The 27,821-nt window shown below is 53.4% G+C and overlaps 9 non-coding genes across 9 annotated transcripts; all 9 read left to right on the forward strand.

Moving 5' to 3' along the window:
• Positions 1-663: 663 nt before the first annotated feature.
• TRNAQ-CUG (transfer RNA glutamine (anticodon CUG)) lies at positions 664-735 on the forward strand. Its single transcript has one exon. It is a non-coding gene; the product is annotated as a tRNA-Gln (tRNA).
• Positions 736-2,806: 2,071 nt separating this feature from the next.
• On the forward strand, positions 2,807-2,878 carry TRNAQ-CUG (transfer RNA glutamine (anticodon CUG)). The gene has a single exon. It is a non-coding gene; the product is annotated as a tRNA-Gln (tRNA).
• Positions 2,879-4,949: 2,071 nt separating this feature from the next.
• On the forward strand, positions 4,950-5,021 carry TRNAQ-CUG (transfer RNA glutamine (anticodon CUG)). Its single transcript has one exon. It is a non-coding gene; the product is annotated as a tRNA-Gln (tRNA).
• Positions 5,022-7,092: 2,071 nt separating this feature from the next.
• TRNAQ-CUG (transfer RNA glutamine (anticodon CUG)) lies at positions 7,093-7,164 on the forward strand. The gene has a single exon. It is a non-coding gene; the product is annotated as a tRNA-Gln (tRNA).
• A 2,071-nt stretch (positions 7,165-9,235) lies between these two features.
• On the forward strand, positions 9,236-9,307 carry TRNAQ-CUG (transfer RNA glutamine (anticodon CUG)). The gene has a single exon. It is a non-coding gene; the product is annotated as a tRNA-Gln (tRNA).
• A 2,071-nt stretch (positions 9,308-11,378) lies between these two features.
• TRNAQ-CUG (transfer RNA glutamine (anticodon CUG)) lies at positions 11,379-11,450 on the forward strand. Its single transcript has one exon. It is a non-coding gene; the product is annotated as a tRNA-Gln (tRNA).
• A 4,214-nt stretch (positions 11,451-15,664) lies between these two features.
• TRNAQ-CUG (transfer RNA glutamine (anticodon CUG)) lies at positions 15,665-15,736 on the forward strand. The gene has a single exon. It is a non-coding gene; the product is annotated as a tRNA-Gln (tRNA).
• A 4,214-nt stretch (positions 15,737-19,950) lies between these two features.
• On the forward strand, positions 19,951-20,022 carry TRNAQ-CUG (transfer RNA glutamine (anticodon CUG)). Its single transcript has one exon. It is a non-coding gene; the product is annotated as a tRNA-Gln (tRNA).
• A 4,213-nt stretch (positions 20,023-24,235) lies between these two features.
• On the forward strand, positions 24,236-24,307 carry TRNAQ-CUG (transfer RNA glutamine (anticodon CUG)). Its single transcript has one exon. It is a non-coding gene; the product is annotated as a tRNA-Gln (tRNA).
• Positions 24,308-27,821: the final 3,514 nt, after the last annotated feature.

Genomic DNA, 27,821 nt, shown 5'->3' on the forward strand with positions numbered 1-27,821 from the left:
GGCCCCTGATGAAGGAGATATCCCGAAGGGCTTGGGTTCAAGCAACCGAAAGTCCAAGCGCTAGAAAAAGTGTGCTCGTGATCCTTGCTGGAGTGGAAAAGGATCATGCAGCCTGTGCCACAACCATAGTCGCCTGGTGAGACAAAACAATGCAGAGAGCGTGAAAAAAAAAATCAAAAGGACTTGAGGTTCCGGGAAAAGAGCCATTGCCAGAAGAGGGGTGGCATCATCCTGGGCGGCCTTCCTGTAAGGGCTCGCCTGAAGCCACAGGCAAGGCACCCGCCTGGCCTCCTTATGCTTGACTGGCGCGTGGACCTGGCACTCCTCCCAAGGGTGGAATTTGCGAGAAGCGTTTTGCAAGAAGCCCTTACCACTAGATGAATCGATTGTTGTGACGCCCACCCCTGTCTTGCTGCTTGGGCCATCCCATGTCTACTTCTGCCATGAATGCCCCAGGAAAAGGAGGAAATGATTTGCTGTACTTTTAGCTTTCCCGGTACCTTCGCATGGGAAATTGCCGCCCCTTCATTGACCAAGAGATGGCGATCGACGGTGTAGGGAAAAGATTATAGGAGAGTCGGTCCTAGGGGGGTTAAGGGGGAGTGAGCGTTAGCTACAGGCATAGCGAGGCACAAGAAAAGCGAGAAAGATCCTCGTTCCAGGGGTTCCATGGTGTAACGGTCAGCACTCTGGACTCTGAATCCAGCGATCCGAGTTCAAATCTCGGTGGGACCTTCTTTGCCGAGCCGCCGTTGATTTGAGCCTGGCGACTTGACTTGTCTATTACTGGCGGAAAGGCCAGTGATAGCGGAAGCCGCCCACAAGGCGGATGCCGTGCGAACGAGGCCCGTTGCAAGGGTGATGTCCGGCCGACTGCAAGGCAAACTGAGGAGGCCCACAGCTCTATTGAAAGAGAAGCTGTGCAGCCGTATGTACTTTGGCCAGGAGCAGGTACTCTGCACCAACTGGTCCTCGTTAGTATAGTGGTGAGTATCCCCGCCTGTTACGCGGGAGACCGGGGTTCGATTCCCCGACGGGGAGGCCGTCTTTTCTTTTCTACCCACCTACCCCCACACTCCTCTGCCTCCACTCAGCTTAACTCCTTGGATGGTCTTTGAAGGAGAAAACGCTCACATTCGCAGCACATGGCAATTACAGAAGTTCATCGGATGGCCACCCAGCTCGACACCAAGTGGCACGGCTTTCTGGACCAAGTCAAGCTTTCAACTTCGCAGGACCTGGCCGCTTCACACCATCTGTGGAATCTTCCGCTGGGGTGCGTACTTCTCCCACTTCCACGCCTCTTCCAAGTTCTCAACACCTTTCATCTCTACTTCTCCACAGTCATTGCCAGCAGCCCATTTTCGACCCACAGACCTTGATTTCCTCTTCTCCCATTGCTCGCTCTCGAGACTCTGCGCCTTTGCTTCCACCAGCTCTGGACCTCCTCCGTCATGTACACTTCCTGCACCCATGTCCTGAAAACACTACATCTGCAGGCACGCAGATTGAAAGGCGTAGGCGAGTGAGCCCAGTGTGCTCTTTAGCCGATCATTAATGCCCTCCTAAAAGCCCACCACCAGGCCAACATACAGCAGAGTATGCAGCAGATTCATTGCTTTGGCCTCGGGGAGGGTCTTTTTGACTCTCTCTACCCCCCCTCCCCGGTGTGCAACACGTTCTAGAGTTGGTCTCCGGTTACAATCTATTAAGATTCCAGTTTTTGCACGCTCAACCCTAATGGGAAGACCTTGGGCCTCCTCCCCTTCTCTGATCATCTCCAGTCATCCCGTTTGCTAAGGCCTTCATAAGGAATTTGTCCCACGCAGAGCATTACCTTTCCCCAGCTGGGGCCTGTCTTTGGTGCTGGAGGTTCCCTCTGGTTCCCAGTTTCACCCAGTGGCAACCTGTTTACTACTGAACCTCACGCTCCAAGCCGTCTTCCATATAGCTATTACTACGCTTCAAAGAGTCTTGGGAAAGAGCTTTGGGCGGTAACAAACCATAGCTGTGCTTTCTGCCTGATCGGGTGACTCTTCGCCCTGGTGCCTCATGGCACCTCGAAAGTTTCATCATCTTTTCCTGTTCATCAAGTCTCGATGTGACCTACCTCTTTCCGGATCGCTCTTTCGAAAAATCACCAGGCCCCTGATGAAGGAGATATCCCGAAGGGCTTGGGTTCAAGCAACCGAAAGTCCAAGCGCTAGAAAAAGTGTGCTCGTGATCCTTGCTGGAGTGGAAAAGGATCATGCAGCCTGTGCCACAACCATAGTCGCCTGGTGAGACAAAACAATGCAGAGAGCGTGAAAAAAAAAATCAAAAGGACTTGAGGTTCCGGGAAAAGAGCCATTGCCAGAAGAGGGGTGGCATCATCCTGGGCGGCCTTCCTGTAAGGGCTCGCCTGAAGCCACAGGCAAGGCACCCGCCTGGCCTCCTTATGCTTGACTGGCGCGTGGACCTGGCACTCCTCCCAAGGGTGGAATTTGCGAGAAGCGTTTTGCAAGAAGCCCTTACCACTAGATGAATCGATTGTTGTGACGCCCACCCCTGTCTTGCTGCTTGGGCCATCCCATGTCTACTTCTGCCATGAATGCCCCAGGAAAAGGAGGAAATGATTTGCTGTACTTTTAGCTTTCCCGGTACCTTCGCATGGGAAATTGCCGCCCCTTCATTGACCAAGAGATGGCGATCGACGGTGTAGGGAAAAGATTATAGGAGAGTTGGTCCTAGGGGGGTTAAGGGGGAGTGAGCGTTAGCTACAGGCATAGCGAGGCACAAGAAAAGCGAGAAAGATCCTCGTTCCAGGGGTTCCATGGTGTAACGGTCAGCACTCTGGACTCTGAATCCAGCGATCCGAGTTCAAATCTCGGTGGGACCTTCTTTGCCGAGCCGCCGTTGATTTGAGCCTGGCGACTTGACTTGTCTATTACTGGCGGAAAGGCCAGTGATAGCGGAAGCCGCCCACAAGGCGGATGCCGTGCGAACGAGGCCCGTTGCAAGGGTGATGTCCGGCCGACTGCAAGGCAAACTGAGGAGGCCCACAGCTCTATTGAAAGAGAAGCTGTGCAGCCGTATGTACTTTGGCCAGGAGCAGGTGCTCTGCACCAACTGGTCCTCGTTAGTATAGTGGTGAGTATCCCCGCCTGTTACGCGGGAGACCGGGGTTCGATTCCCCGACGGGGAGGCCGGCTTTTCTTTTCTACCCACCTACCCCCACACTCCTCTGCCTCCACTCAGCTTAACTCCTTGGATGGTCTTTGAAGGAGAAAACGCTCACATTCGCAGCACATGGCAATTACAGAAGTTCATCGGATGGCCACCCAGCTCGACACCAAGTGGCACGGCTTTCTGGACCAAGTCAAGCTTTCAACTTCGCAGGACCTGGCCGCTTCACACCATCTGTGGAATCTTCCGCTGGGGTGCGTACTTCTCCCACTTCCACGCCTCTTCCAAGTTCTCAACACCTTTCATCTCTACTTCTCCACAGTCATTGCCAGCAGCCCATTTTCGACCCACAGACCTTGATTTCCTCTTCTCCCATTGCTCGCTCTCGAGACTCTGCGCCTTTGCTTCCACCAGCTCTGGACCTCCTCCGTCATGTACACTTCCTGCACCCATGTCCTGAAAACACTACATCTGCAGGCACGCAGATTGAAAGGCGTAGGCGAGTGAGCCCAGTGTGCTCTTTAGCCGATCATTAATGCCCTCCTAAAAGCCCACCACCAGGCCAACATACAGCAGAGTATGCAGCAGATTCATTGCTTTGGCCTCGGGGAGGGTCTTTTTGACTCTCTCTACCCCCCCTCCCCGGTGTGCAACACGTTCTAGAGTTGGTCTCCGGTTACAATCTATTAAGATTCCAGTTTTTGCACGCTCAACCCTAATGGGAAGACCTTGGGCCTCCTCCCCTTCTCTGATCATCTCCAGTCATCCCGTTTGCTAAGGCCTTCATAAGGAATTTGTCCCACGCAGAGCATTACCTTTCCCCAGCTGGGGCCTGTCTTTGGTGCTGGAGGTTCCCTCTGGTTCCCAGTTTCACCCAGTGGCAACCTGTTTACTACTGAACCTCACGCTCCAAGCCGTCTTCCATATAGCTATTACTACGCTTCAAAGAGTCTTGGGAAAGAGCTTTGGGCGGTAACAAACCATAGCTGTGCTTTCTGCCTGATCGGGTGACTCTTCGCCCTGGTGCCTCATGGCACCTCGAAAGTTTCATCATCTTTTCCTGTTCATCAAGTCTCGATGTGACCTACCTCTTTCCGGATCGCTCTTTCGAAAAATCACCAGGCCCCTGATGAAGGAGATATCCCGAAGGGCTTGGGTTCAAGCAACCGAAAGTCCAAGCGCTAGAAAAAGTGTGCTCGTGATCCTTGCTGGAGTGGAAAAGGATCATGCAGCCTGTGCCACAACCATAGTCGCCTGGTGAGACAAAACAATGCAGAGAGCGTGAAAAAAAAAATCAAAAGGACTTGAGGTTCCGGGAAAAGAGCCATTGCCAGAAGAGGGGTGGCATCATCCTGGGCGGCCTTCCTGTAAGGGCTCGCCTGAAGCCACAGGCAAGGCACCCGCCTGGCCTCCTTATGCTTGACTGGCGCGTGGACCTGGCACTCCTCCCAAGGGTGGAATTTGCGAGAAGCGTTTTGCAAGAAGCCCTTACCACTAGATGAATCGATTGTTGTGACGCCCACCCCTGTCTTGCTGCTTGGGCCATCCCATGTCTACTTCTGCCATGAATGCCCCAGGAAAAGGAGGAAATGATTTGCTGTACTTTTAGCTTTCCCGGTACCTTCGCATGGGAAATTGCCGCCCCTTCATTGACCAAGAGATGGCGATCGACGGTGTAGGGAAAAGATTATAGGAGAGTCGGTCCTAGGGGGGTTAAGGGGGAGTGAGCGTTAGCTACAGGCATAGCGAGGCACAAGAAAAGCGAGAAAGATCCTCGTTCCAGGGGTTCCATGGTGTAACGGTCAGCACTCTGGACTCTGAATCCAGCGATCCGAGTTCAAATCTCGGTGGGACCTTCTTTGCCGAGCCGCCGTTGATTTGAGCCTGGCGACTTGACTTGTCTATTACTGGCGGAAAGGCCAGTGATAGCGGAAGCCGCCCACAAGGCGGATGCCGTGCGAACGAGGCCCGTTGCAAGGGTGATGTCCGGCCGACTGCAAGGCAAACTGAGGAGGCCCACAGCTCTATTGAAAGAGAAGCTGTGCAGCCGTATGTACTTTGGCCAGGAGCAGGTACTCTGCACCAACTGGTCCTCGTTAGTATAGTGGTGAGTATCCCCGCCTGTTACGCGGGAGACCGGGGTTCGATTCCCCGACGGGGAGGCCGGCTTTTCTTTTCTACCCACCTACCCCCACACTCCTCTGCCTCCACTCAGCTTAACTCCTTGGATGGTCTTTGAAGGAGAAAACGCTCACATTCGCAGCACATGGCAATTACAGAAGTTCATCGGATGGCCACCCAGCTCGACACCAAGTGGCACGGCTTTCTGGACCAAGTCAAGCTTTCAACTTCGCAGGACCTGGCCGCTTCACACCATCTGTGGAATCTTCCGCTGGGGTGCGTACTTCTCCCACTTCCACGCCTCTTCCAAGTTCTCAACACCTTTCATCTCTACTTCTCCACAGTCATTGCCAGCAGCCCATTTTCGACCCACAGACCTTGATTTCCTCTTCTCCCATTGCTCGCTCTCGAGACTCTGCGCCTTTGCTTCCACCAGCTCTGGACCTCCTCCGTCATGTACACTTCCTGCACCCATGTCCTGAAAACACTACATCTGCAGGCACGCAGATTGAAAGGCGTAGGCGAGTGAGCCCAGTGTGCTCTTTAGCCGATCATTAATGCCCTCCTAAAAGCCCACCACCAGGCCAACATACAGCAGAGTATGCAGCAGATTCATTGCTTTGGCCTCGGGGAGGGTCTTTTTGACTCTCTCTACCCCCCCTCCCCGGTGTGCAACACGTTCTAGAGTTGGTCTCCGGTTACAATCTATTAAGATTCCAGTTTTTGCACGCTCAACCCTAATGGGAAGACCTTGGGCCTCCTCCCCTTCTCTGATCATCTCCAGTCATCCCGTTTGCTAAGGCCTTCATAAGGAATTTGTCCCACGCAGAGCATTACCTTTCCCCAGCTGGGGCCTGTCTTTGGTGCTGGAGGTTCCCTCTGGTTCCCAGTTTCACCCAGTGGCAACCTGTTTACTACTGAACCTCACGCTCCAAGCCGTCTTCCATATAGCTATTACTACGCTTCAAAGAGTCTTGGGAAAGAGCTTTGGGCGGTAACAAACCATAGCTGTGCTTTCTGCCTGATCGGGTGACTCTTCGCCCTGGTGCCTCATGGCACCTCGAAAGTTTCATCATCTTTTCCTGTTCATCAAGTCTCGATGTGACCTACCTCTTTCCGGATCGCTCTTTCGAAAAATCACCAGGCCCCTGATGAAGGAGATATCCCGAAGGGCTTGGGTTCAAGCAACCGAAAGTCCAAGCGCTAGAAAAAGTGTGCTCGTGATCCTTGCTGGAGTGGAAAAGGATCATGCAGCCTGTGCCACAACCATAGTCGCCTGGTGAGACAAAACAATGCAGAGAGCGTGAAAAAAAAAATCAAAAGGACTTGAGGTTCCGGGAAAAGAGCCATTGCCAGAAGAGGGGTGGCATCATCCTGGGCGGCCTTCCTGTAAGGGCTCGCCTGAAGCCACAGGCAAGGCACCCGCCTGGCCTCCTTATGCTTGACTGGCGCGTGGACCTGGCACTCCTCCCAAGGGTGGAATTTGCGAGAAGCGTTTCGCAAGAAGCCCTTACCACTAGATGAATCGATTGTTGTGACGCCCACCCCTGTCTTGCTGCTTGGGCCATCCCATGTCTACTTCTGCCATGAATGCCCCAGGAAAAGGAGGAAATGATTTGCTGTACTTTTAGCTTTCCCGGTACCTTCGCATGGGAAATTGCCGCCCCTTCATTGACCAAGAGATGGCGATCGACGGTGTAGGGAAAAGATTATAGGAGAGTCGGTCCTAGGGGGGTTAAGGGGGAGTGAGCGTTAGCTACAGGCATAGCGAGGCACAAGAAAAGCGAGAAAGATCCTCGTTCCAGGGGTTCCATGGTGTAACGGTCAGCACTCTGGACTCTGAATCCAGCGATCCGAGTTCAAATCTCGGTGGGACCTTCTTTGCCGAGCCGCCGTTGATTTGAGCCTGGCGACTTGACTTGTCTATTACTGGCGGAAAGGCCAGTGATAGCGGAAGCCGCCCACAAGGCGGATGCCGTGCGAACGAGGCCCGTTGCAAGGGTGATGTCCGGCCGACTGCAAGGCAAACTGAGGAGGCCCACAGCTCTATTGAAAGAGAAGCTGTGCAGCCGTATGTACTTTGGCCAGGAGCAGGTACTCTGCACCAACTGGTCCTCGTTAGTATAGTGGTGAGTATCCCCGCCTGTTACGCGGGAGACCGGGGTTCGATTCCCCGACGGGGAGGCCGGCTTTTCTTTTCTACCCACCTACCCCCACACTCCTCTGCCTCCACTCAGCTTAACTCCTTGGATGGTCTTTGAAGGAGAAAACGCTCACATTCGCAGCACATGGCAATTACAGAAGTTCATCGGATGGCCACCCAGCTCGACACCAAGTGGCACGGCTTTCTGGACCAAGTCAAGCTTTCAACTTCGCAGGACCTGGCCGCTTCACACCATCTGTGGAATCTTCCGCTGGGGTGCGTACTTCTCCCACTTCCACGCCTCTTCCAAGTTCTCAACACCTTTCATCTCTACTTCTCCACAGTCATTGCCAGCAGCCCATTTTCGACCCACAGACCTTGATTTCCTCTTCTCCCATTGCTCGCTCTCGAGACTCTGCGCCTTTGCTTCCACCAGCTCTGGACCTCCTCCGTCATGTACACTTCCTGCACCCATGTCCTGAAAACACTACATCTGCAGGCACGCAGATTGAAAGGCGTAGGCGAGTGAGCCCAGTGTGCTCTTTAGCCGATCATTAATGCCCTCCTAAAAGCCCACCACCAGGCCAACATACAGCAGAGTATGCAGCAGATTCATTGCTTTGGCCTCGGGGAGGGTCTTTTTGACTCTCTCTACCCCCCCTCCCCGGTGTGCAACACGTTCTAGAGTTGGTCTCCGGTTACAATCTATTAAGATTCCAGTTTTTGCACGCTCAACCCTAATGGGAAGACCTTGGGCCTCCTCCCCTTCTCTGATCATCTCCAGTCATCCCGTTTGCTAAGGCCTTCATAAGGAATTTGTCCCACGCAGAGCATTACCTTTCCCCAGCTGGGGCCTGTCTTTGGTGCTGGAGGTTCCCTCTGGTTCCCAGTTTCACCCAGTGGCAACCTGTTTACTACTGAACCTCACGCTCCAAGCCGTCTTCCATATAGCTATTACTACGCTTCAAAGAGTCTTGGGAAAGAGCTTTGGGCGGTAACAAACCATAGCTGTGCTTTCTGCCTGATCGGGTGACTCTTCGCCCTGGTGCCTCATGGCACCTCGAAAGTTTCATCATCTTTTCCTGTTCATCAAGTCTCGATGTGACCTACCTCTTTCCGGATCGCTCTTTCGAAAAATCACCAGGCCCCTGATGAAGGAGATATCCCGAAGGGCTTGGGTTCAAGCAACCGAAAGTCCAAGCGCTAGAAAAAGTGTGCTCGTGATCCTTGCTGGAGTGGAAAAGGATCATGCAGCCTGTGCCACAACCATAGTCGCCTGGTGAGACAAAACAATGCAGAGAGCGTGAAAAAAAAAATCAAAAGGACTTGAGGTTCCGGGAAAAGAGCCATTGCCAGAAGAGGGGTGGCATCATCCTGGGCGGCCTTCCTGTAAGGGCTCGCCTGAAGCCACAGGCAAGGCACCCGCCTGGCCTCCTTATGCTTGACTGGCGCGTGGACCTGGCACTCCTCCCAAGGGTGGAATTTGCGAGAAGCGTTTTGCAAGAAGCCCTTACCACTAGATGAATCGATTGTTGTGACGCCCACCCCTGTCTTGCTGCTTGGGCCATCCCATGTCTACTTCTGCCATGAATGCCCCAGGAAAAGGAGGAAATGATTTGCTGTACTTTTAGCTTTCCCGGTACCTTCGCATGGGAAATTGCCGCCCCTTCATTGACCAAGAGATGGCGATCGACGGTGTAGGGAAAAGATTATAGGAGAGTCGGTCCTAGGGGGGTTAAGGGGGAGTGAGCGTTAGCTACAGGCATAGCGAGGCACAAGAAAAGCGAGAAAGATCCTCGTTCCAGGGGTTCCATGGTGTAACGGTCAGCACTCTGGACTCTGAATCCAGCGATCCGAGTTCAAATCTCGGTGGGACCTTCTTTGCCGAGCCGCCGTTGATTTGAGCCTGGCGACTTGACTTGTCTATTACTGGCGGAAAGGCCAGTGATAGCGGAAGCCGCCCACAAGGCGGATGCCGTGCGAACGAGGCCCGTTGCAAGGGTGATGTCCGGCCGACTGCAAGGCAAACTGAGGAGGCCCACAGCTCTATTGAAAGAGAAGCTGTGCAGCCGTATGTACTTTGGCCAGGAGCAGGTGCTCTGCACCAACTGGTCCTCGTTAGTATAGTGGTGAGTATCCCCGCCTGTTACGCGGGAGACCGGGGTTCGATTCCCCGACGGGGAGGCCGGCATTTCTTTTCTACCCACCTACCCCCACACTCCTCTGCCTCCACTCAGCTTAACTCCTTGGATGGTCTTTGAAGGAGAAAACGCTCACATTCGCAGCACATGGCAATTACAGAAGTTCATCGGATGGCCACCCAGCTCGACACCAAGTGGCACGGCTTTCTGGACCAAGTCAAGCTTTCAACTTCGCAGGACCTGGCCGCTTCACACCATCTGTGGAATCTTCCGCTGGGGTGCGTACTTCTCCCACTTCCACGCCTCTTCCAAGTTCTCAACACCTTTCATCTCTACTTCTCCACAGTCATTGCCAGCAGCCCATTTTCGACCCACAGACCTTGATTTCCTCTTCTCCCATTGCTCGCTCTCGAGACTCTGCGCCTTTGCTTCCACCAGCTCTGGACCTCCTCCGTCATGTACACTTCCTGCACCCATGTCCTGAAAACACTACATCTGCAGGCACGCAGATTGAAAGGCGTAGGCGAGTGAGCCCAGTGTGCTCTTTAGCCGATCATTAATGCCCTCCTAAAAGCCCACCACCAGGCCAACATACAGCAGAGTATGCAGCAGATTCATTGCTTTGGCCTCGGGGAGGGTCTTTTTGACTTTCTCTACCCCCCCTCCCCGGTGTGCAACACGTTCTAGAGTTGGTCTCCGGTTACAATCTATTAAGATTCCAGTTTTTGCACGCTCAACCCTAATGGGAAGACCTTGGGCCTCCTCCCCTTCTCTGATCATCTCCAGTCATCCCGTTTGCTAAGGCCTTCATAAGGAATTTGTCCCACGCAGAGCATTACCTTTCCCCAGCTGGGGCCTGTCTTTGGTGCTGGAGGTTCCCTCTGGTTCCCAGTTTCACCCAGTGGCAACCTGTTTACTACTGAACCTCACGCTCCAAGCCGTCTTCCATATAGCTATTACTACGCTTCAAAGAGTCTTGGGAAAGAGCTTTGGGCGGTAACAAACCATAGCTGTGCTTTCTGCCTGATCGGGTGACTCTTCGCCCTGGTGCCTCATGGCACCTCGAAAGTTTCATCATCTTTTCCTGTTCATCAAGTCTCGATGTGACCTACCTCTTTCCGGATCGCTCTTTCGAAAAATCACCAGGCCCCTGATGAAGGAGATATCCCGAAGGGCTTGGGTTCAAGCAACCGAAAGTCCAAGCGCTAGAAAAAGTGTGCTCGTGATCCTTGCTGGAGTGGAAAAGGATCATGCAGCCTGTGCCACAACCATAGTCGCCTGGTGAGACAAAACAATGCAGAGAGCGTGAAAAAAAAAATCAAAAGGACTTGAGGTTCCGGGAAAAGAGCCATTGCCAGAAGAGGGGTGGCATCATCCTGGGCGGCCTTCCTGTAAGGGCTCGCCTGAAGCCACAGGCAAGGCACCCGCCTGGCCTCCTTATGCTTGACTGGCGCGTGGACCTGGCACTCCTCCCAACGGTGGAATTTGCGAGAAGCGTTTTGCAAGAAGCCCTTACCACTAGATGAATCGATTGTTGTGACGCCCACCCCTGTCTTGCTGCTTGGGCCATCCCATGTCTACTTCTGCCATGAATGCCCCAGGAAAAGGAGGAAATGATTTGCTGTACTTTTAGCTTTCCCGGTACCTTCGCATGGGAAATTGCCGCCCCTTCATTGACCAAGAGATGGCGATCGACGGTGTAGGGAAAAGATTATAGGAGAGTCGGTCCTAGGGGGGTTAAGGGGGAGTGAGCGTTAGCTACAGGCATAGCGAGGCACAAGAAAAGCGAGAAAGATCCTCGTTCCAGGGGTTCCATGGTGTAACGGTCAGCACTCTGGACTCTGAATCCAGCGATCCGAGTTCAAATCTCGGTGGGACCTTCTTTGCCAAGCCGCCGTTGATTTGAGCCTGGCGACTTGACTTGTCTATTACTGGCGGAAAGGCCAGTGATAGCGGAAGCCGCCCACAAGGCGGATGCCGTGCGAACGAGGCCCGTTGCAAGGGTGATGTCCGGCCGACTGCAAGGCAAACTGAGGAGGCCCACAGCTCTATTGAAAGAGAAGCTGTGCAGCCGTATGTACTTTGGCCAGGAGCAGGTGCTCTGCACCAACTGGTCCTCGTTAGTATAGTGGTGAGTATCCCCGCCTGTTACGCGGGAGACCGGGGTTCGATTCCCCGACGGGGAGGCCGGCTTTTCTTTTCTACCCACCTACCCCCACACTCCTCTGCCTCCACTCAGCTTAACTCCTTGGATGGTCTTTGAAGGAGAAAACGCTCACATTCGCAGCACATGGCAATTACAGAAGTTCATCGGATGGCCACCCAGCTCGACACCAAGTGGCACGGCTTTCTGGACCAAGTCAAGCTTTCAACTTCGCAGGACCTGGCCGCTTCACACCATCTGTGGAATCTTCCGCTGGGGTGCGTACTTCTCCCACTTCCACGCCTCTTCCAAGTTCTCAACACCTTTCATCTCTACTTCTCCACAGTCATTGCCAGCAGCCCATTTTCGACCCACAGACCTTGATTTCCTCTTCTCCCATTGCTCGCTCTCGAGACTCTGCGCCTTTGCTTCCACCAGCTCTGGACCTCCTCCGTCATGTACACTTCCTGCACCCATGTCCTGAAAACACTACATCTGCAGGCACGCAGATTGAAAGGCGTAGGCGAGTGAGCCCAGTGTGCTCTTTAGCCGATCATTAATGCCCTCCTAAAAGCCCACCACCAGGCCAACATACAGCAGAGTATGCAGCAGATTCATTGCTTTGGCCTCGGGGAGGGTCTTTTTGACTCTCTCTACCCCCCCTCCCCGGTGTGCAACACGTTCTAGAGTTGGTCTCCGGTTACAATCTATTAAGATTCCAGTTTTTGCACGCTCAACCCTAATGGGAAGACCTTGGGCCTCCTCCCCTTCTCTGATCATCTCCAGTCATCCCGTTTGCTAAGGCCTTCATAAGGAATTTGTCCCACGCAGAGCATTACCTTTCCCCAGCTGGGGCCTGTCTTTGGTGCTGGAGGTTCCCTCTGGTTCCCAGTTTCACCCAGTGGCAACCTGTTTACTACTGAACCTCACGCTCCAAGCCGTCTTCCATATAGCTATTACTACGCTTCAAAGAGTCTTGGGAAAGAGCTTTGGGCGGTAACAAACCATAGCTGTGCTTTCTGCCTGATCGGGTGACTCTTCGCCCTGGTGCCTCATGGCACCTCGAAAGTTTCATCATCTTTTCCTGTTCATCAAGTCTCGATGTGACCTACCTCTTTCCGGATCGCTCTTTCGAAAAATCACCAGGCCCCTGATGAAGGAGATATCCCGAAGGGCTTGGGTTCAAGCAACCGAAAGTCCAAGCGCTAGAAAAAGTGTGCTCGTGATCCTTGCTGGAGTGGAAAAGGATCATGCAGCCTGTGCCACAACCATAGTCGCCTGGTGAGACAAAACAATGCAGAGAGCGTGAAAAAAAAAATCAAAAGGACTTGAGGTTCCGGGAAAAGAGCCATTGCCAGAAGAGGGGTGGCATCATCCTGGGCGGCCTTCCTGTAAGGGCTCGCCTGAAGCCACAGGCAAGGCACCCGCCTGGCCTCCTTATGCTTGACTGGCGCGTGGACCTGGCACTCCTCCCAAGGGTGGAATTTGCGAGAAGCGTTTTGCAAGAAGCCCTTACCACTAGATGAATCGATTGTTGTGACGCCCACCCCTGTCTTGCTGCTTGGGCCATCCCATGTCTACTTCTGCCATGAATGCCCCAGGAAAAGGAGGAAATGATTTGCTGTACTTTTAGCTTTCCCGGTACCTTCGCATGGGAAATTGCCGCCCCTTCATTGACCAAGAGATGGCGATCGACGGTGTAGGGAAAAGATTATAGGAGAGTCGGTCCTAGGGGGGTTAAGGGGGAGTGAGCGTTAGCTACAGGCATAGCGAGGCACAAGAAAAGCGAGAAAGATCCTCGTTCCAGGGGTTCCATGGTGTAACGGTCAGCACTCTGGACTCTGAATCCAGCGATCCGAGTTCAAATCTCAGTGGGACCTTCTTTGCCGAGCCGCCGTTGATTTGAGCCTGGCGACTTGACTTGTCTATTACTGGCGGAAAGGCCAGTGATAGCGGAAGCCGCCCACAAGGCGGATGCCGTGCGAACGAGGCCCGTTGCAAGGGTGATGTCCGGCCGACTGCAAGGCAAACTGAGGAGGCCCACAGCTCTATTGAAAGAGAAGCTGTGCAGCCGTATGTACTTTGGCCAGGAGCAGGTGTTCTGCACCAACTGGTCCTCGTTAGTATAGTGGTGAGTATCCCCGCCTGTCACGCGGGATACCGGGGTCCGATTCCCCGACGGGGAGGCCGGCTTTTCTTTTCTACCCACCTACCCCCACACTCCTCTGCCTCCGCTCAGCTTAACTCCTTGGATGGTCTTTGAAGGAGAAAACGCTCACATTCGCAGCACATGGCAATTACAGAAGTTCATCGGATGGCCACCCAGCTCGACACCAAGTGGCACGGCTTTCTGGACCAAGTCAAGCTTTCAACTTCGCAGGACCTGGCCGCTTCACACCATCTGTGGAATCTTCCGCTGGGGTGCGTACTTCTCCCACTTCCACGCCTCTTCCAAGTTCTCAACACCTTTCATCTCTACTTCTCCACAGTCATTGCCAGCAGCCCATTTTCGACCCACAGACCTTGATTTCCTCTTCTCCCATTGCTCGCTCTCGAGACTCTGCGCCTTTGCTTCCACCAGCTCTGGACCTCCTCCGTCATGTACACTTCCTGCACCCATGTCCTGAAAACACTACATCTGCAGGCACGCAGATTGAAAGGCGTAGGCGAGTGAGCCCAGTGTGCTCTTTAGCCGATCATTAATGCCCTCCTAAAAGCCCACCACCAGGCCAACATACAGCAGAGTATGCAGCAGATTCATTGCTTTGGCCTCGGGGAGGGTCTTTTTGACTCTCTCTACCCCCCCTCCCCGGTGTGCAACACGTTCTAGAGTTGGTCTCCGGTTACAATCTATTAAGATTCCAGTTTTTGCACGCTCAACCCTAATGGGAAGTCCTTGGGCCTCCTCCCCTTCTCTGATCATCTCCAGTCATCCCGTTTGCTAAGGCCTTCATAAGGAATTTGTCCCACGCAGAGCATTCCCTTTCCCCAGCTGGGGCCTGTCTTTGGTGCTGGAGGTTCCCTCTGGTTCCCAGTTTCACCCAGTGGCAACCTGTTTACTACTGAACCTCACGCTCCAAGCCGTCTTCCATATAGCTATTACTACGCTTCAAAGAGTCTTGGGAAAGAGCTTTGGGCGGTAACAAACCATAGCTGTGCTTTCTGCCTGATCGGGTGACTCTTCGCCCTGGTGCCTCATGGCACCTCGAAAGTTTCATCATCTTTTCCTGTTCATCAAGTCTCGATGTGACCTACCTCTTTCCGGATCGCTCTTTCGAAAAATCACCAGGCCCCTGATGAAGGAGATATCCCGAAGGGCTTGGGTTCAAGCAACCGAAAGTCCAAGCGCTAGAAAAAGTGTGCTCGTGATCCTTGCTGGAGTGGAAAAGGATCATGCAGCCTGTGCCACAACCATAGTCGCCTGGTGAGACAAAACAATGCAGAGAGCGTGAAAAAAAAAATCAAAAGGACTTGAGGTTCCGGGAAAATAGCCATTGCCAGAAGAGGGGTGGCATCATCCTGGGCGGCCTTCCTGTAAGGGCTCGCCTGAAGCCACAGGCAAGGCACCCGCCTGGCCTCCTTATGCTTGACTGGCGCGTGGACCTGGCACTCCTCCCAACGGTGGAATTTGCGAGAAGCGTTTTGCAAGAAGCCCTTACCACTAGATGAATCGATTGTTGTGACGCCCACCCCTGTCTTGCTGCTTGGGCCATCCCATGTCTACTTCTGCCATGAATGCCCCAGGAAAAGGAGGAAATGATTTGCTGTACTTTTAGCTTTCCCGGTACCTTCGCATGGGAAATTGCCGCCCCTTCATTGACCAAGAGATGGCGATCGACGGTGTAGGGAAAAGATTATAGGAGAGTCGGTCCTAGGGGGGTTAAGGGGGAGTGAGCGTTAGCTACAGGCATAGCGAGGCACAAGAAAAGCGAGAAAGATCCTCGTTCCAGGGGTTCCATGGTGTAACGGTCAGCACTCTGGACTCTGAATCCAGCGATCCGAGTTCAAATCTCGGTGGGACCTTCTTTGCCGAGCCGCCGTTGATTTGAGCCTGGCGACTTGACTTGTCTATTACTGGCGGAAAGGCCAGTGATAGCGGAAGCCGCCCACAAGGCGGATGCCGTGCGAACGAGGCCCGTTGCAAGGGTGATGTCCGGCCGACTGCAAGGCAAACTGAGGAGGCCCACAGCTCTATTGAAAGAGAAGCTGTGCAGCCGTATGTACTTTGGCCAGGAGCAGGTGCTCTGCACCTACTGGTCCTCGTTAGTATAGTGGTAAGTATCCCCGCCTGTCACGTGGGAGACCGGGGTTCATTTCCCCGATAGGGAGGCCAGCTTTTCTCTTCTACCCACCTACCCCCACACTCCTCTGCCTCCGCTCAGCTTAACTCCTTGGATGGTCTTTGAAGGAGAAAACGCTCACATTCGCAGCACATGGCAATTACAGAAGTTCATCGGATAGCCACCCAGCTCGACACCAAGTGGCACGGCTTTCTGGACCAAGTCAAGCTTTCAACTTCGCAGGACCTGGCCGCTTCACACCATCTGTGGAATCTTCCGCTGGGGTGCGTACTTCTCCCACTTCCACGCCTCTTCCAAGTTCTCAACACCTTTCATCTCTACTTCTCCACAGTCATTGCCAGCAGCCCATTTTCGACCCACAGACCTTGATTTCCTCTTCTCCCATTGCTCGCTCTCGAGACTCTGCGCCTTTGCTTCCACCAGCTCTGGACCTCCTCCGTCATGTACACTTCCTGCACCCATGTCCTGAAAACACTACATCTGCAGGCACGCAGATTGAAAGGCGTAGGCGAGTGAGCCCAGTGTGCTCTTTAGCCGATCATTAATGCCCTCCTAAAATCCCACCACCAGGCCAAAATACAGCAGAGTATGCAGCAGATTCATTGCTTTGGCCTCGGGGAGGGTCTTTTTGACTCTCTCTACCCCCCCTCCCCGGTGTGCAACACGTTCTAGAGTTGGTCTCCGGTTACAATCTATTAAGATTCCAGTTTTTGCACGCTCAACCCTAATGGGAAGTCCTTGGGCCTCCTCCCCTTCTCTGATCATCTCCAGTCATCCCGTTTGCTAAGGCCTTCATAAGGAATTTGTCCCACGCAGAGCATTCCCTTTCCCCAGCTGGGGCATGTCTTTGGTGCTGGAGGTTCCCTCTGGTTCCCAGTTTCACCCAGTGGCAACCTGTTTACTACTGAACCTCACGCTCCAAGCCGTCTTCCATATAGCTATTACTACGCTTCAAAGAGTCTTGGGAAAGAGCTTTGGGCGGTAACAAACCATAGCTGTGCTTTCTGCCTGATCGGGTGACTCTTCGCCCTGGTGCCTCATGGCACCTCGAAAGTTTCATCATCTTTTCCTGTTCATCAAGTCTCGATGTGACCTACCTCTTTCCGGATCGCTCTTTCGAAAAATCACCAGGCCCCTGATGAAGGAGATATCCCGAAGGGCTTGGGTTCAAGCAACCGAAAGTCCAAGCGCTAGAAAAAGTGTGCTCGTGATCCTTGCTGGAGTGGAAAAGGATCATGCAGCCTGTGCCACAACCATAGTCGCCTGGTGAGACAAAACAATGCAGAGAGCGTGAAAAAAAAAATCAAAAGGACTTGAGGTTCCGGGAAAAGAGCCATTGCCAGAAGAGGGGTGGCATCATCCTGGGCGGCCTTCCTGTAAGGGCTCGCCTGAAGCCACAGGCAAGGCACCCGCCTGGCCTCCTTATGCTTGACTGGCGCGTGGACCTGGCACTCCTCCCAAGGGTGGAATTTGCGAGAAGCGTTTTGCAAGAAGCCCTTACCACTAGATGAATCGATTGTTGTGACGCCCACCCTGTCTTGCTGCTTGGGCCATCCCATGTCTACTTCTGCCATGAATGCCCCAGGAAAAGGAGGAAATGATTTGCTGTACTTTTAGCTTTCCCGGTACCTTCGCATGGGAAATTGCCGCCCCTTCATTGACCAAGAGATGGCGATCGACGGTGTAGGGAAAAGATTATAGGAGAGTCGGTCCTAGGGGGGTTAATGGGGAGTGAGCGTTAGCTACAGGCATAGCGAGGCACAAGAAAAGCGAGAAAGTTCCTCGTTCCAGTGGTTCCATGGTGTAACAGTCAGCACTCTGGACTCTGAATCCAGCGCTCCGAGTTCAAATCTCGGTGGGACCTTCTTTGCCGAGCCGCCGTTGATTTGAGCCTGGCGACTTGACTTGTCTATTACTGGCGGAAAGGCCAGTGATAGCGGAAGCCGCCCACAAGGCGGATGCCGTGCGAACGAGGCCCGTTGCAAGGGTGATGTCCGGCCGACTGCAAGGCAAACTGAGGAGGCCCACAGCTCTATTGAAAGTGAAGCTGTGCAGCCGTATGTACTTTGGCCAGGAGCAGGTGCTCTGCACCAACTGGTCCTCGTTAGTATAGTGGTGAGTATCCCCGCCTGTTACGCAGGAGACCGGGGTTTCGATTCCCCGACAGCGAGGCCGGCTTTTCTTTTCTACCCACCTACCCCCACACTCCTCTGCCTCCGCTCAGCTTAACTCCTTGGATGGTCTTTGAAGGAGAAAACGCTCACATTCGCAGCACATGGCAATTACAGAAGTTCATCGGATGGCCACCCAGCTCGACACCAAGTGGCACGGCTTTCTGGACCAAGTCAAGCTTTCAACTTCGCAGGACCTGGCCGCTTCACACCATCTGTGGAATCTTCCGCTGGGGTGCGTACTTCTCCCACTTCCACGCCTCTTCCAAGTTCTCAACACCTTTCATCTCTACTTCTCCACAGTCATTGCCAGCAGCCCATTTTCGACCCACAGACCTTGATTTCCTCTTCTCCCATTGCTCGCTCTCGAGACTCTGCGCCTTTGCTTCCACCAGCTCTGGACCTCCTCCGTCATGTACACTTCCTGCACCCATGTCCTGAAAACACTACATCTGCAGGCACGCAGATTGAAAGGCGTAGGCGAGTGAGCCCAGTGTGCTCTTTAGCCGATCATTAATGCCCTCCTAAAAGCCCACCACCAGGCCAACATACAGCAGAGTATGCAGCAGATTCATTGCTTTGGCCTCGGGGAGGGTCTTTTTGACTCTCTCTACCCCCCCTCCCCGGTGTGCAACACGTTCTAGAGTTGGTCTCCGGTTACAATCTATTAAGATTCCAGTTTTTGCACGCTCAACCCTAATGGGAAGACCTTGGGCCTCCTCCCCTTCTCTGATCATCTCCAGTCATCCCGTTTGCTAAGGCCTTCATAAGGAATTTGTCCCACGCAGAGCATTACCTTTCCCCAGCTGGGGCATGTCTTTGGTGCTGGAGGTTCCCTCTGGTTCCCAGTTTCACCCAGTGGCAACCTGTTTACTACTGAACCTCACGCTCCAAGCCGTCTTCCATATAGCTATTACTACGCTTCAAAGAGTCTTGGGAAAGAGCTTTGGGCGGTAACAAACCATAGCTGTGCTTTCTGCCTGATCGGGTGACTCTTCGCCCTGGTGCCTCATGGCACCTCGAAAGTTTCATCATCTTTTCCTGTTCATCAAGTCTCGATGTGACCTACCTCTTTCCGGATCGCTCTTTCGAAAAATCACCAGGCCCCTGATGAAGGAGATATCCCGAAGGGCTTGGGTTCAAGCAACCGAAAGTCCAAGCGCTAGAAAAAGTGTGCTCGTGATCCTTGCTGGAGTGGAAAAGGATCATGCAGCCTGTGCCACAACCATAGTCGCCTGGTGAGACAAAACAATGCAGAGAGCGTGAAAAAAAAAATCAAAAGGACTTGAGGTTCCGGGAAAAGAGCCATTGCCAGAAGAGGGGTGGCATCATCCTGGGCGGCCTTCCTGTAAGGGCTCGCCTGAAGCCACAGGCAAGGCACCCGCCTGGCCTCCTTATGCTTGACTGGCGCGTGGACCTGGCACTCCTCCCAAGGGTGGAATTTGCGAGAAGCGTTTTGCAAGAAGCCCTTACCACTAGATGAATCGATTGTTGTGACGCCCACCCCTGTCTTGCTGCTTGGGCCATCCCATGTCTACTTCTGCCATGAATGCCCCAGGAAAAGGAGGAAATGATTTGCTGTACTTTTAGCTTTCCCGGTACCTTCGCATGGGAAATTGCCGCCCCTTCATTGACCAAGAGATGGCGATCGACGGTGTAGGGAAAAGATTATAGGAGAGTCGGTCCTAGGGGGGTTAAGGGGGAGTGAGCGTTAGCTACAGGCATAGCGAGGCACAAGAAAAGCGAGAAAGATCCTCATTCCAGGGGTTCCATGGTGTAACGGTCAGCACTCTGGACTCTGAATCCAGCGATCCGAGTTCAAATCTCGGTGGGACCTTCTTTGCCGAGCCGCCGTTGATTTGAGCCTGGCGACTTGACTTGTCTATTACTGGCGGAAAGGCCAGTGATAGCGGAAGCCGCCCACAAGGCGGATGCCGTGCGAACGAGGCCCGTTGCAAGGGTGATGTCCGGCCGACTGCAAGGCAAACTGAGGAGGCCCACAGCTCTATTGAAAGAGAAGCTGTGCAGCCGTATGTACTTTGGCCAGGAGCAGGTGCTCTGCACCAACTGGTCCTCGTTAGTATGGTGGTGAGTATCCCCGCCTGTTACGCGGGAGACCGGGGTTCGATTCCCCGACGGGGAGGCCGGCTTTTCTTTTCTACCCACCTACCCCCACACTCCTCTGCCTCCGCTCAGCTTAACTCCTTGGATGGTCTTTGAAGGAGAAAACGCTCACATTCGCAGCACATGGCAATTACAGAAGTTCATCGGATGGCCACCCAGCTCGACACCAAGTGGCACGGCTTTCTGGACCAAGTCAAGCTTTCAACTTCGCAGGACCTGGCCGCTTCACACCATCTGTGGAATCTTCCGCTGGGGTGCGTACTTCTCCCACTTCCACGCCTCTTCCAAGTTCTCAACACCTTTCATCTCTACTTCTCCACAGTCATTGCCAGCAGCCCATTTTCGACCCACAGACCTTGATTTCCTCTTCTCCCATTGCTCGCTCTCGAGACTCTGCGCCTTTGCTTCCACCAGCTCTGGACCTCCTCCGTCATGTACACTTCCTGCACCCATGTCCTGAAAACACTACATCTGCAGGCACGCAGATTGAAAGGCGTAGGCGAGTGAGCCCAGTGTGCTCTTTAGCCGATCATTAATGCCCTCCTAAAAGCCCACCACCAGGCCAACATACAGCAGAGTATGCAGCAGATTCATTGCTTTGGCCTCGGGGAGGGTCTTTTTGACTCTCTCTACCCCCCCTCCCCGGTGTGCAACACGTTCTAGAGTTGGTCTCCGGTTACAATCTATTAAGATTCCAGTTTTTGCACGCTCAACCCTAATGGGAAGACCTTGGGCCTCCTCCCCTTCTCTGATCATCTCCAGTCATCCCGTTTGCTAAGGCCTTCATAAGGAATTTGTCCCACGCAGAGCATTACCTTTCCCCAGCTGGGGCCTGTCTTTGGTGCTGGAGGTTCCCTCTGGTTCCCAGTTTCACCCAGTGGCAACCTGTTTACTACTGAACCTCACGCTCCAAGCCGTCTTCCATATAGCTATTACTACGCTTCAAAGAGTCTTGGGAAAGAGCTTTGGGCGGTAACAAACCATAGCTGTGCTTTCTGCCTGATCGGGTGACTCTTCGCCCTGGTGCCTCATGGCACCTCGAAAGTTTCATCATCTTTTCCTGTTCATCAAGTCTCGATGTGACCTACCTCTTTCCGGATCGCTCTTTCGAAAAATCACCAGGCCCCTGATGAAGGAGATATCCCGAAGGGCTTGGGTTCAAGCAACCGAAAGTCCAAGCGCTAGAAAAAGTGTGCTCGTGATCCTTGCTGGAGTGGAAAAGGATCATGCAGCCTGTGCCACAACCATAGTCGCCTGGTGAGACAAAACAATGCAGAGAGCGTGAAAAAAAAATCAAAAGGACTTGAGGTTCCGGGAAAAGAGCCATTGCCAGAAGAGGGGTGGCATCATCCTGGGCGGCCTTCCTGTAAGGGCTCGCCTGAAGCCACAGGCAAGGCACCCGCCTGGCCTCCTTATGCTTGACTGGCGCGTGGACCTGGCACTCCTCCCAAGGGTGGAATTTGCGAGAAGCGTTTTGCAAGAAGCCCTTACCACTAGATGAATCGATTGTTGTGACGCCCACCCCTGTCTTGCTGCTTGGGCCATCCCATGTCTACTTCTGCCATGAATGCCCCAGGAAAAGGAGGAAATGATTTGCTGTACTTTTAGCTTTCCCGGTACCTTCGCATGGGAAATTGCCGCCCCTTCATTGACCAAGAGATGGCGATCGACGGTGTAGGGAAAAGATTATAGGAGAGTCGGTCCTAGGGGGGTTAATGGAGAGTGAGCGTTAGCTACAGGCATAGCGAGGCACAAGAAAAGCGAGAAAGATCCTCGTTCCAGGGGTTCCATGGTGTAACGGTCAGCACTCTGGACTCTGAATCCAGCGATCCGAGTTCAAATCTCAGTGGGACCTTCTTTGCCGAGCCGCCGTTGATTTGAGCCTGGCGACTTGACTTGTCTATTACTGGCGGAAAGGCCAGTGATAGCGGAAGCCGCCCACAAGGCGGATGCCGTGCGAACGAGGCCCGTTGCAAGGGTGATGTCCGGCCGACTGCAAGGCAAACTGAGGAGGCCCACAGCTCTATTGAAAGAGAAGCTGTGCAGCCGTATGTACTTTGGCCAGGAGCAGGTGTTCTGCACCAACTGGTCCTCGTTAGTATAGTGGTGAGTATCCCGGCCTGTCACGCGGGATACCGGGGTCCGATTCCCCGACGGGGAGGCCGGCTTTTCTTTTCTACCCACCTACCCCCACACTCCTCTGCCTCCGCTCAGCTTAACTCCTTGGATGGTCTTTGAACGAGAAAACGCTCACATTCGCAGCACATGGCAATTACAGAAGTTCATCGGATGGCCACCCAGCTCGACACCAAGTGGCACGGCTTTCTGGACCAAGTCAAGCTTTCAACTTCGCAGGACCTGGCCGCTTCACACCATCTGTGGAATCTTCCGCTGGGGTGCGTACTTCTCCCACTTCCACGCCTCTTCCAAGTTCTCAACACCTTTCATCTCTACTTCTCCACAGTCATTGCCAGCAGCCCATTTTCGACCCACAGACCTTGATTTCCTCTTCTCCCATTGCTCGCTCTCGAGACTCTGCGCCTTTGCTTCCACCAGCTCTGGACCTCCTCCGTCATGTACACTTCCTGCACCCATGTCCTGAAAACACTACATCTGCAGGCACGCAGATTGAAAGGCGTAGGCGAGTGAGCCCAGTGTGCTCTTTAGCCGATCATTAATGCCCTCCTAAAAGCCCACCACCAGGCCAACATACAGCAGAGTATGCAGCAGATTCATTGCTTTGGCCTCGGGGAGGGTCTTTTTGACTCTCTCTACCCCCCCTCCCCGGTGTGCAACACGTTCTAGAGTTGGTCTCCGGTTACAATCTATTAAGATTCCAGTTTTTGCACTCTCAACCCTAATGGGAAGTCCTTGGGCCTCCTCCCCTTCTCTGATCATCTCCAGTCATCCCGTTTGCTAAGGCCTTCATAAGGAATTTGTCCCACGCAGAGCATTCCCTTTCCCCAGCTGGGGCCTGTCTTTGGTGCTGGAGGTTCCCTCTGGTTCCCAGTTTCACCCAGTGGCAACCTGTTTACTACTGAACCTCACGCTCCAAGCCGTCTTCCATATAGCTATTACTACGCTTCAAAGAGTCTTGGGAAAGAGCTTTGGGCGGTAACAAACCATAGCTGTGCTTTCTGCCTGATCGGGTGACTCTTCGCCCTGGTGCCTCATGGCACCTCGAAAGTTTCATCATCTTTTCCTGTTCATCAAGTCTCGATGTGACCTACCTCTTTCCGGATCGCTCTTTCGAAAAATCACCAGGCCCCTGATGAAGGAGATATCCCGAAGGGCTTGGGTTCAAGCAACCGAAAGTCCAAGCGCTAGAAAAAGTGTGCTCGTGATCCTTGCTGGAGTGGAAAAGGATCATGCAGCCTGTGCCACAACCATAGTCGCCTGGTAAGACAAAACAATGCAGAGAGCGTGAAAAAAAAAATCAAAAGGACTTGAGGTTCCGGGAAAAGAGCCATTGCCAGAAGAGGGGTGGCATCATCATGGGCGGCCTTCCTGTAAGGGCTCGCCTGAAGCCACAGGCAAGGCACCCGCCTGGCCTCCTTATGCTTGACTGGCGCGTGGACCTGGCACTCCTCCCAAGGGTGGAATTTGCGAGAAGCGTTTTGCAAGAAGCCCTTACCACTAGATGAATCGATTGTTGTGACGCCCACCCCTGTCTTGCTGCTTGGGCCATCCCATGTCTACTTCTGCCATGAATGCCCCAGGAAAAGGAGGAAATGATTTGCTGTACTTTTAGCTTTCCCGGTACCTTCGCATGGGAAATTGCCGCCCCTTCATTGACCAAGAGATGGCGATCGACGGTGTAGGGAAAAGATTATAGGAGAGTCGGTCCTAGGGGGGTTAATGGGGAGTGAGCGTTAGCTACAGGCATAGCGAGGCACAAGAAAAGCGAGAAAGTTCCTCGTTCCAGTGGTTCCATGGTGTAACGGTCAGCACTCTGGACTCTGAATCCAGCGATCCGAGTTCAAATCTCGGTGGGACCTTCTTTGCCGAGCCGCCGTTGATTTGAGCCTGGCGACTTGACTTGTCTATTACTGGCGGAAAGGCCAGTGATAGCGGAAGCCGCCCACAAGGCGGATGCCGTGCGAACGAGGCCCGTTGCAAGGGTGATGTCCGGCCGACTGCAAGGCAAACTGAGGAGGCCCACAGCTCTATTGAAAGTGAAGCTGTGCAGCCGTATGTACTTTGGCCAGGAGCAGGTGCTCTGCACCAACTGGTCCTCGTTAGTATAGTGGTGAGTATCCCCGCCTGTTACGCAGGAGACCGGGGTTCGATTCCCCGACAGCGAGGCCGGCTTTTCTTTTCTACCCACCTACCCCCACACTCCTCTGCCTCCGCTCAGCTTAACTCCTTGGATGGTCTTTGAAGGAGAAAACGCTCACATTCGCAGCACATGGCAATTACAGAAGTTCATCGGATGGCCACCCAGCTCGACACCAAGTGGCACGGCTTTCTGGACCAAGTCAAGCTTTCAACTTCGCAGGACCTGGCCGCTTCACACCATCTGTGGAATCTTCCGCTGGGGTGCGTACTTCTCCCACTTCCACGCCTCTTCCAAGTTCTCAACACCTTTCATCTCTACTTCTCCACAGTCATTGCCAGCAGCCCATTTTCGACCCACAGACCTTGATTTCCTCTTCTCCCATTGCTCGCTCTCGAGACTCTGCGCCTTTGCTTCCACCAGCTCTGGACCTCCTCCGTCATGTACACTTCCTGCACCCATGTCCTGAAAACACTACATCTGCAGGCACGCAGATTGAAAGGCGTAGGCGAGTGAGCCCAGTGTGCTCTTTAGCCGATCATTAATGCCCTCCTAAAAGCCCACCACCAGGCCAACATACAGCAGAGTATGCAGCAGATTCATTGCTTTGGCCTCGGGGAGGGTCTTTTTGACTCTCTCTACCCCCCCTCCCCGGTGTGCAACACGTTCTAGAGTTGGTCTCCGGTTACAATCTATTAAGATTCCAGTTTTTGCACGCTCAACCCTAATGGGAAGACCTTGGGCCTCCTCCCCTTCTCTGATCATCTCCAGTCATCCCGTTTGCTAAGGCCTTCATAAGGAATTTGTCCCACGCAGAGCATTACCTTTCCCCAGCTGGGGCCTGTCTTTGGTGCTGGAGGTTCCCTCTGGTTCCCAGTTTCACCCAGTGGCAACCTGTTTACTACTGAACCTCACGCTCCAAGCCGTCTTCCATATAGCTATTACTACGCTTCAAAGAGTCTTGGGAAAGAGCTTTGGGCGGTAACAAACCATAGCTGTGCTTTCTGCCTGATCGGGTGACTCTTCGCCCTGGTGCCTCATGGCACCTCGAAAGTTTCATCATCTTTTCCTGTTCATCAAGTCTCGATGTGACCTACCTCTTTCCGGATCGCTCTTTCGAAAAATCACCAGGCCCCTGATGAAGGAGATATCCCGAAGGGCTTGGGTTCAAGCAACCGAAAGTCCAAGTGCTAGAAAAAGTGTGCTCGTGATCCTTGCTGGAGTGGAAAAGGATCATGCAGCCTGTGCCACAACCATAGTCGCCTGGTGAGACAAAACAATGCAGAGAGCGTGAAAAAAAAAATCAAAAGGACTTGAGGTTCCGGGAAAAGAGCCATTGCCAGAAGAGGGGTGGCATCATCCTGGGCGGCCTTCCTGTAAGGGCTCGCCTGAAGCCACAGGCAAGGCACCCGCCTGGCCTCCTTATGCTTGACTGGCGCGTGGACCTGGCACTCCTCCCAAGGGTGGAATTTGCGAGAAGCGTTTTGCAAGAAGCCCTTACCACTAGATGAATCGATTGTTGTGACGCCCACCCCTGTCTTGCAGCTTGGGCCATCCCATGTCTACTTCTGCCATGAATGCCCCAGGAAAAGGAGGAAATGATTTGCTGTACTTTTAGCTTTCCCGGTACCTTCGCATGGGAAATTGCCGCCCCTTCATTGACCAAGAGATGGCGATCGACGGTGTAGGGAAAAGATTATAGGAGAGTCGGTCCTAGGGGGGTTAAGGGGGAGTGAGCGTTAGCTACAGGCATAGCGAGGCACAAGAAAAGCGAGAAAGATCCTCGTTCCAGGGGTTCCATGGTGTAACGGTCAGCACTCTGGACTCTGAATCCAGCGATCCGAGTTCAAATCTCAGTGGGACCTTCTTTGCCGAGCCGCCGTTGATTTGAGCCTGGCGACTTGACTTGTCTATTACTGGCGGAAAGGCCAGTGATAGCGGAAGCCGCCCACAAGGCGGATGCCGTGCGAACGAGGCCCGTTGCAAGGGTGATGTCCGGCCGACTGCAAGGCAAACTGAGGAGGCCCACAGCTCTATTGAAAGAGAAGCTGTGCAGCCGTATGTACTTTGGCCAGGAGCAGGTGCTCTGCACCAACTGGTCCTCGTTAGTATGGTGGTGAGTATCCCCGCCTGTTACGCGGGAGACCGGGGTTCGATTTCCCGACGGGGAGGCCGGCTTTTCTTTTCTACCCACCTACCCCCACACTCCTCTGCCTCCGCTCAGCTTAACTCCTTGGATGGTCTTTGAAGGAGAAAACGCTCACATTCGCAGCACATGGCAATTACAGAAGTTCATCGGATGGCCACCCAGCTCGACACCAAGTGGCACGGCTTTCTGGACCAAGTCAAGCTTTCAACTTCGCAGGACCTGGCCGCTTCACACCATCTGTGGAATCTTCCGCTGGGGTGCGTACTTCTCCCACTTCCACGCCTCTTCCAAGTTCTCAACACCTTTCATCTCTACTTCTCCACAGTCATTGCCAGCAGCCCATTTTCGACCCACAGACCTTGATTTCCTCTTCTCCCATTGCTCGCTCTCGAGACTCTGCGCCTTTGCTTCCACCAGCTCTGGACCTCCTCCGTCATGTACACTTCCTGCACCCATGTCCTGAAAACACTACATCTGCAGGCACGCAGATTGAAAGGCGTAGGCGAGTGAGCCCAGTGTGCTCTTTAGCCGATCATTAATGCCCTCCTAAAAGCCCACCACCAGGCCAACATACAGCAGAGTATGCAGCAGATTCATTGCTTTGGCCTCGGGGAGGGTCTTTTTGACTCTCTCTACCCCCCCTCCCCGGTGTGCAACACGTTCTAGAGTTGGTCTCCGGTTACAATCTATTAAGATTCCAGTTTTTGCACGCTCAACCCTAATGGGAAGACCTTGGGCCTCCTCCCCTTCTCTGATCATCTCCAGTCATCCCGTTTGCTAAGGCCTTCATAAGGAATTTGTCCCACGCAGAGCATTACCTTTCCCCAGCTGGGGCCTGTCTTTGGTGCTGGAGGTTCCCTCTGGTTCCCAGTTTCACCCAGTGGCAACCTGTTTACTACTGAACCTCACGCTCCAAGCCGTCTTCCATATAGCTATTACTACGCTTCAAAGAGTCTTGGGAAAGAGCTTTGGGCGGTAACAAACCATAGCTGTGCTTTCTGCCTGATCGGGTGACTCTTCGCCCTGGTGCCTCATGGCACCTCGAAAGTTTCATCATCTTTTCCTGTTCATCAAGTCTCGATGTGAC

The sequence above is a fragment of the Staurois parvus genome, unplaced genomic scaffold (assembly GCF_062004578.1).
Source record: "Staurois parvus isolate SC_StPar_1 unplaced genomic scaffold, SC_StPar_1.0 ptg000126l, whole genome shotgun sequence".
Classification (NCBI taxonomy): Eukaryota; Metazoa; Chordata; class Amphibia; order Anura; family Ranidae; genus Staurois; species Staurois parvus.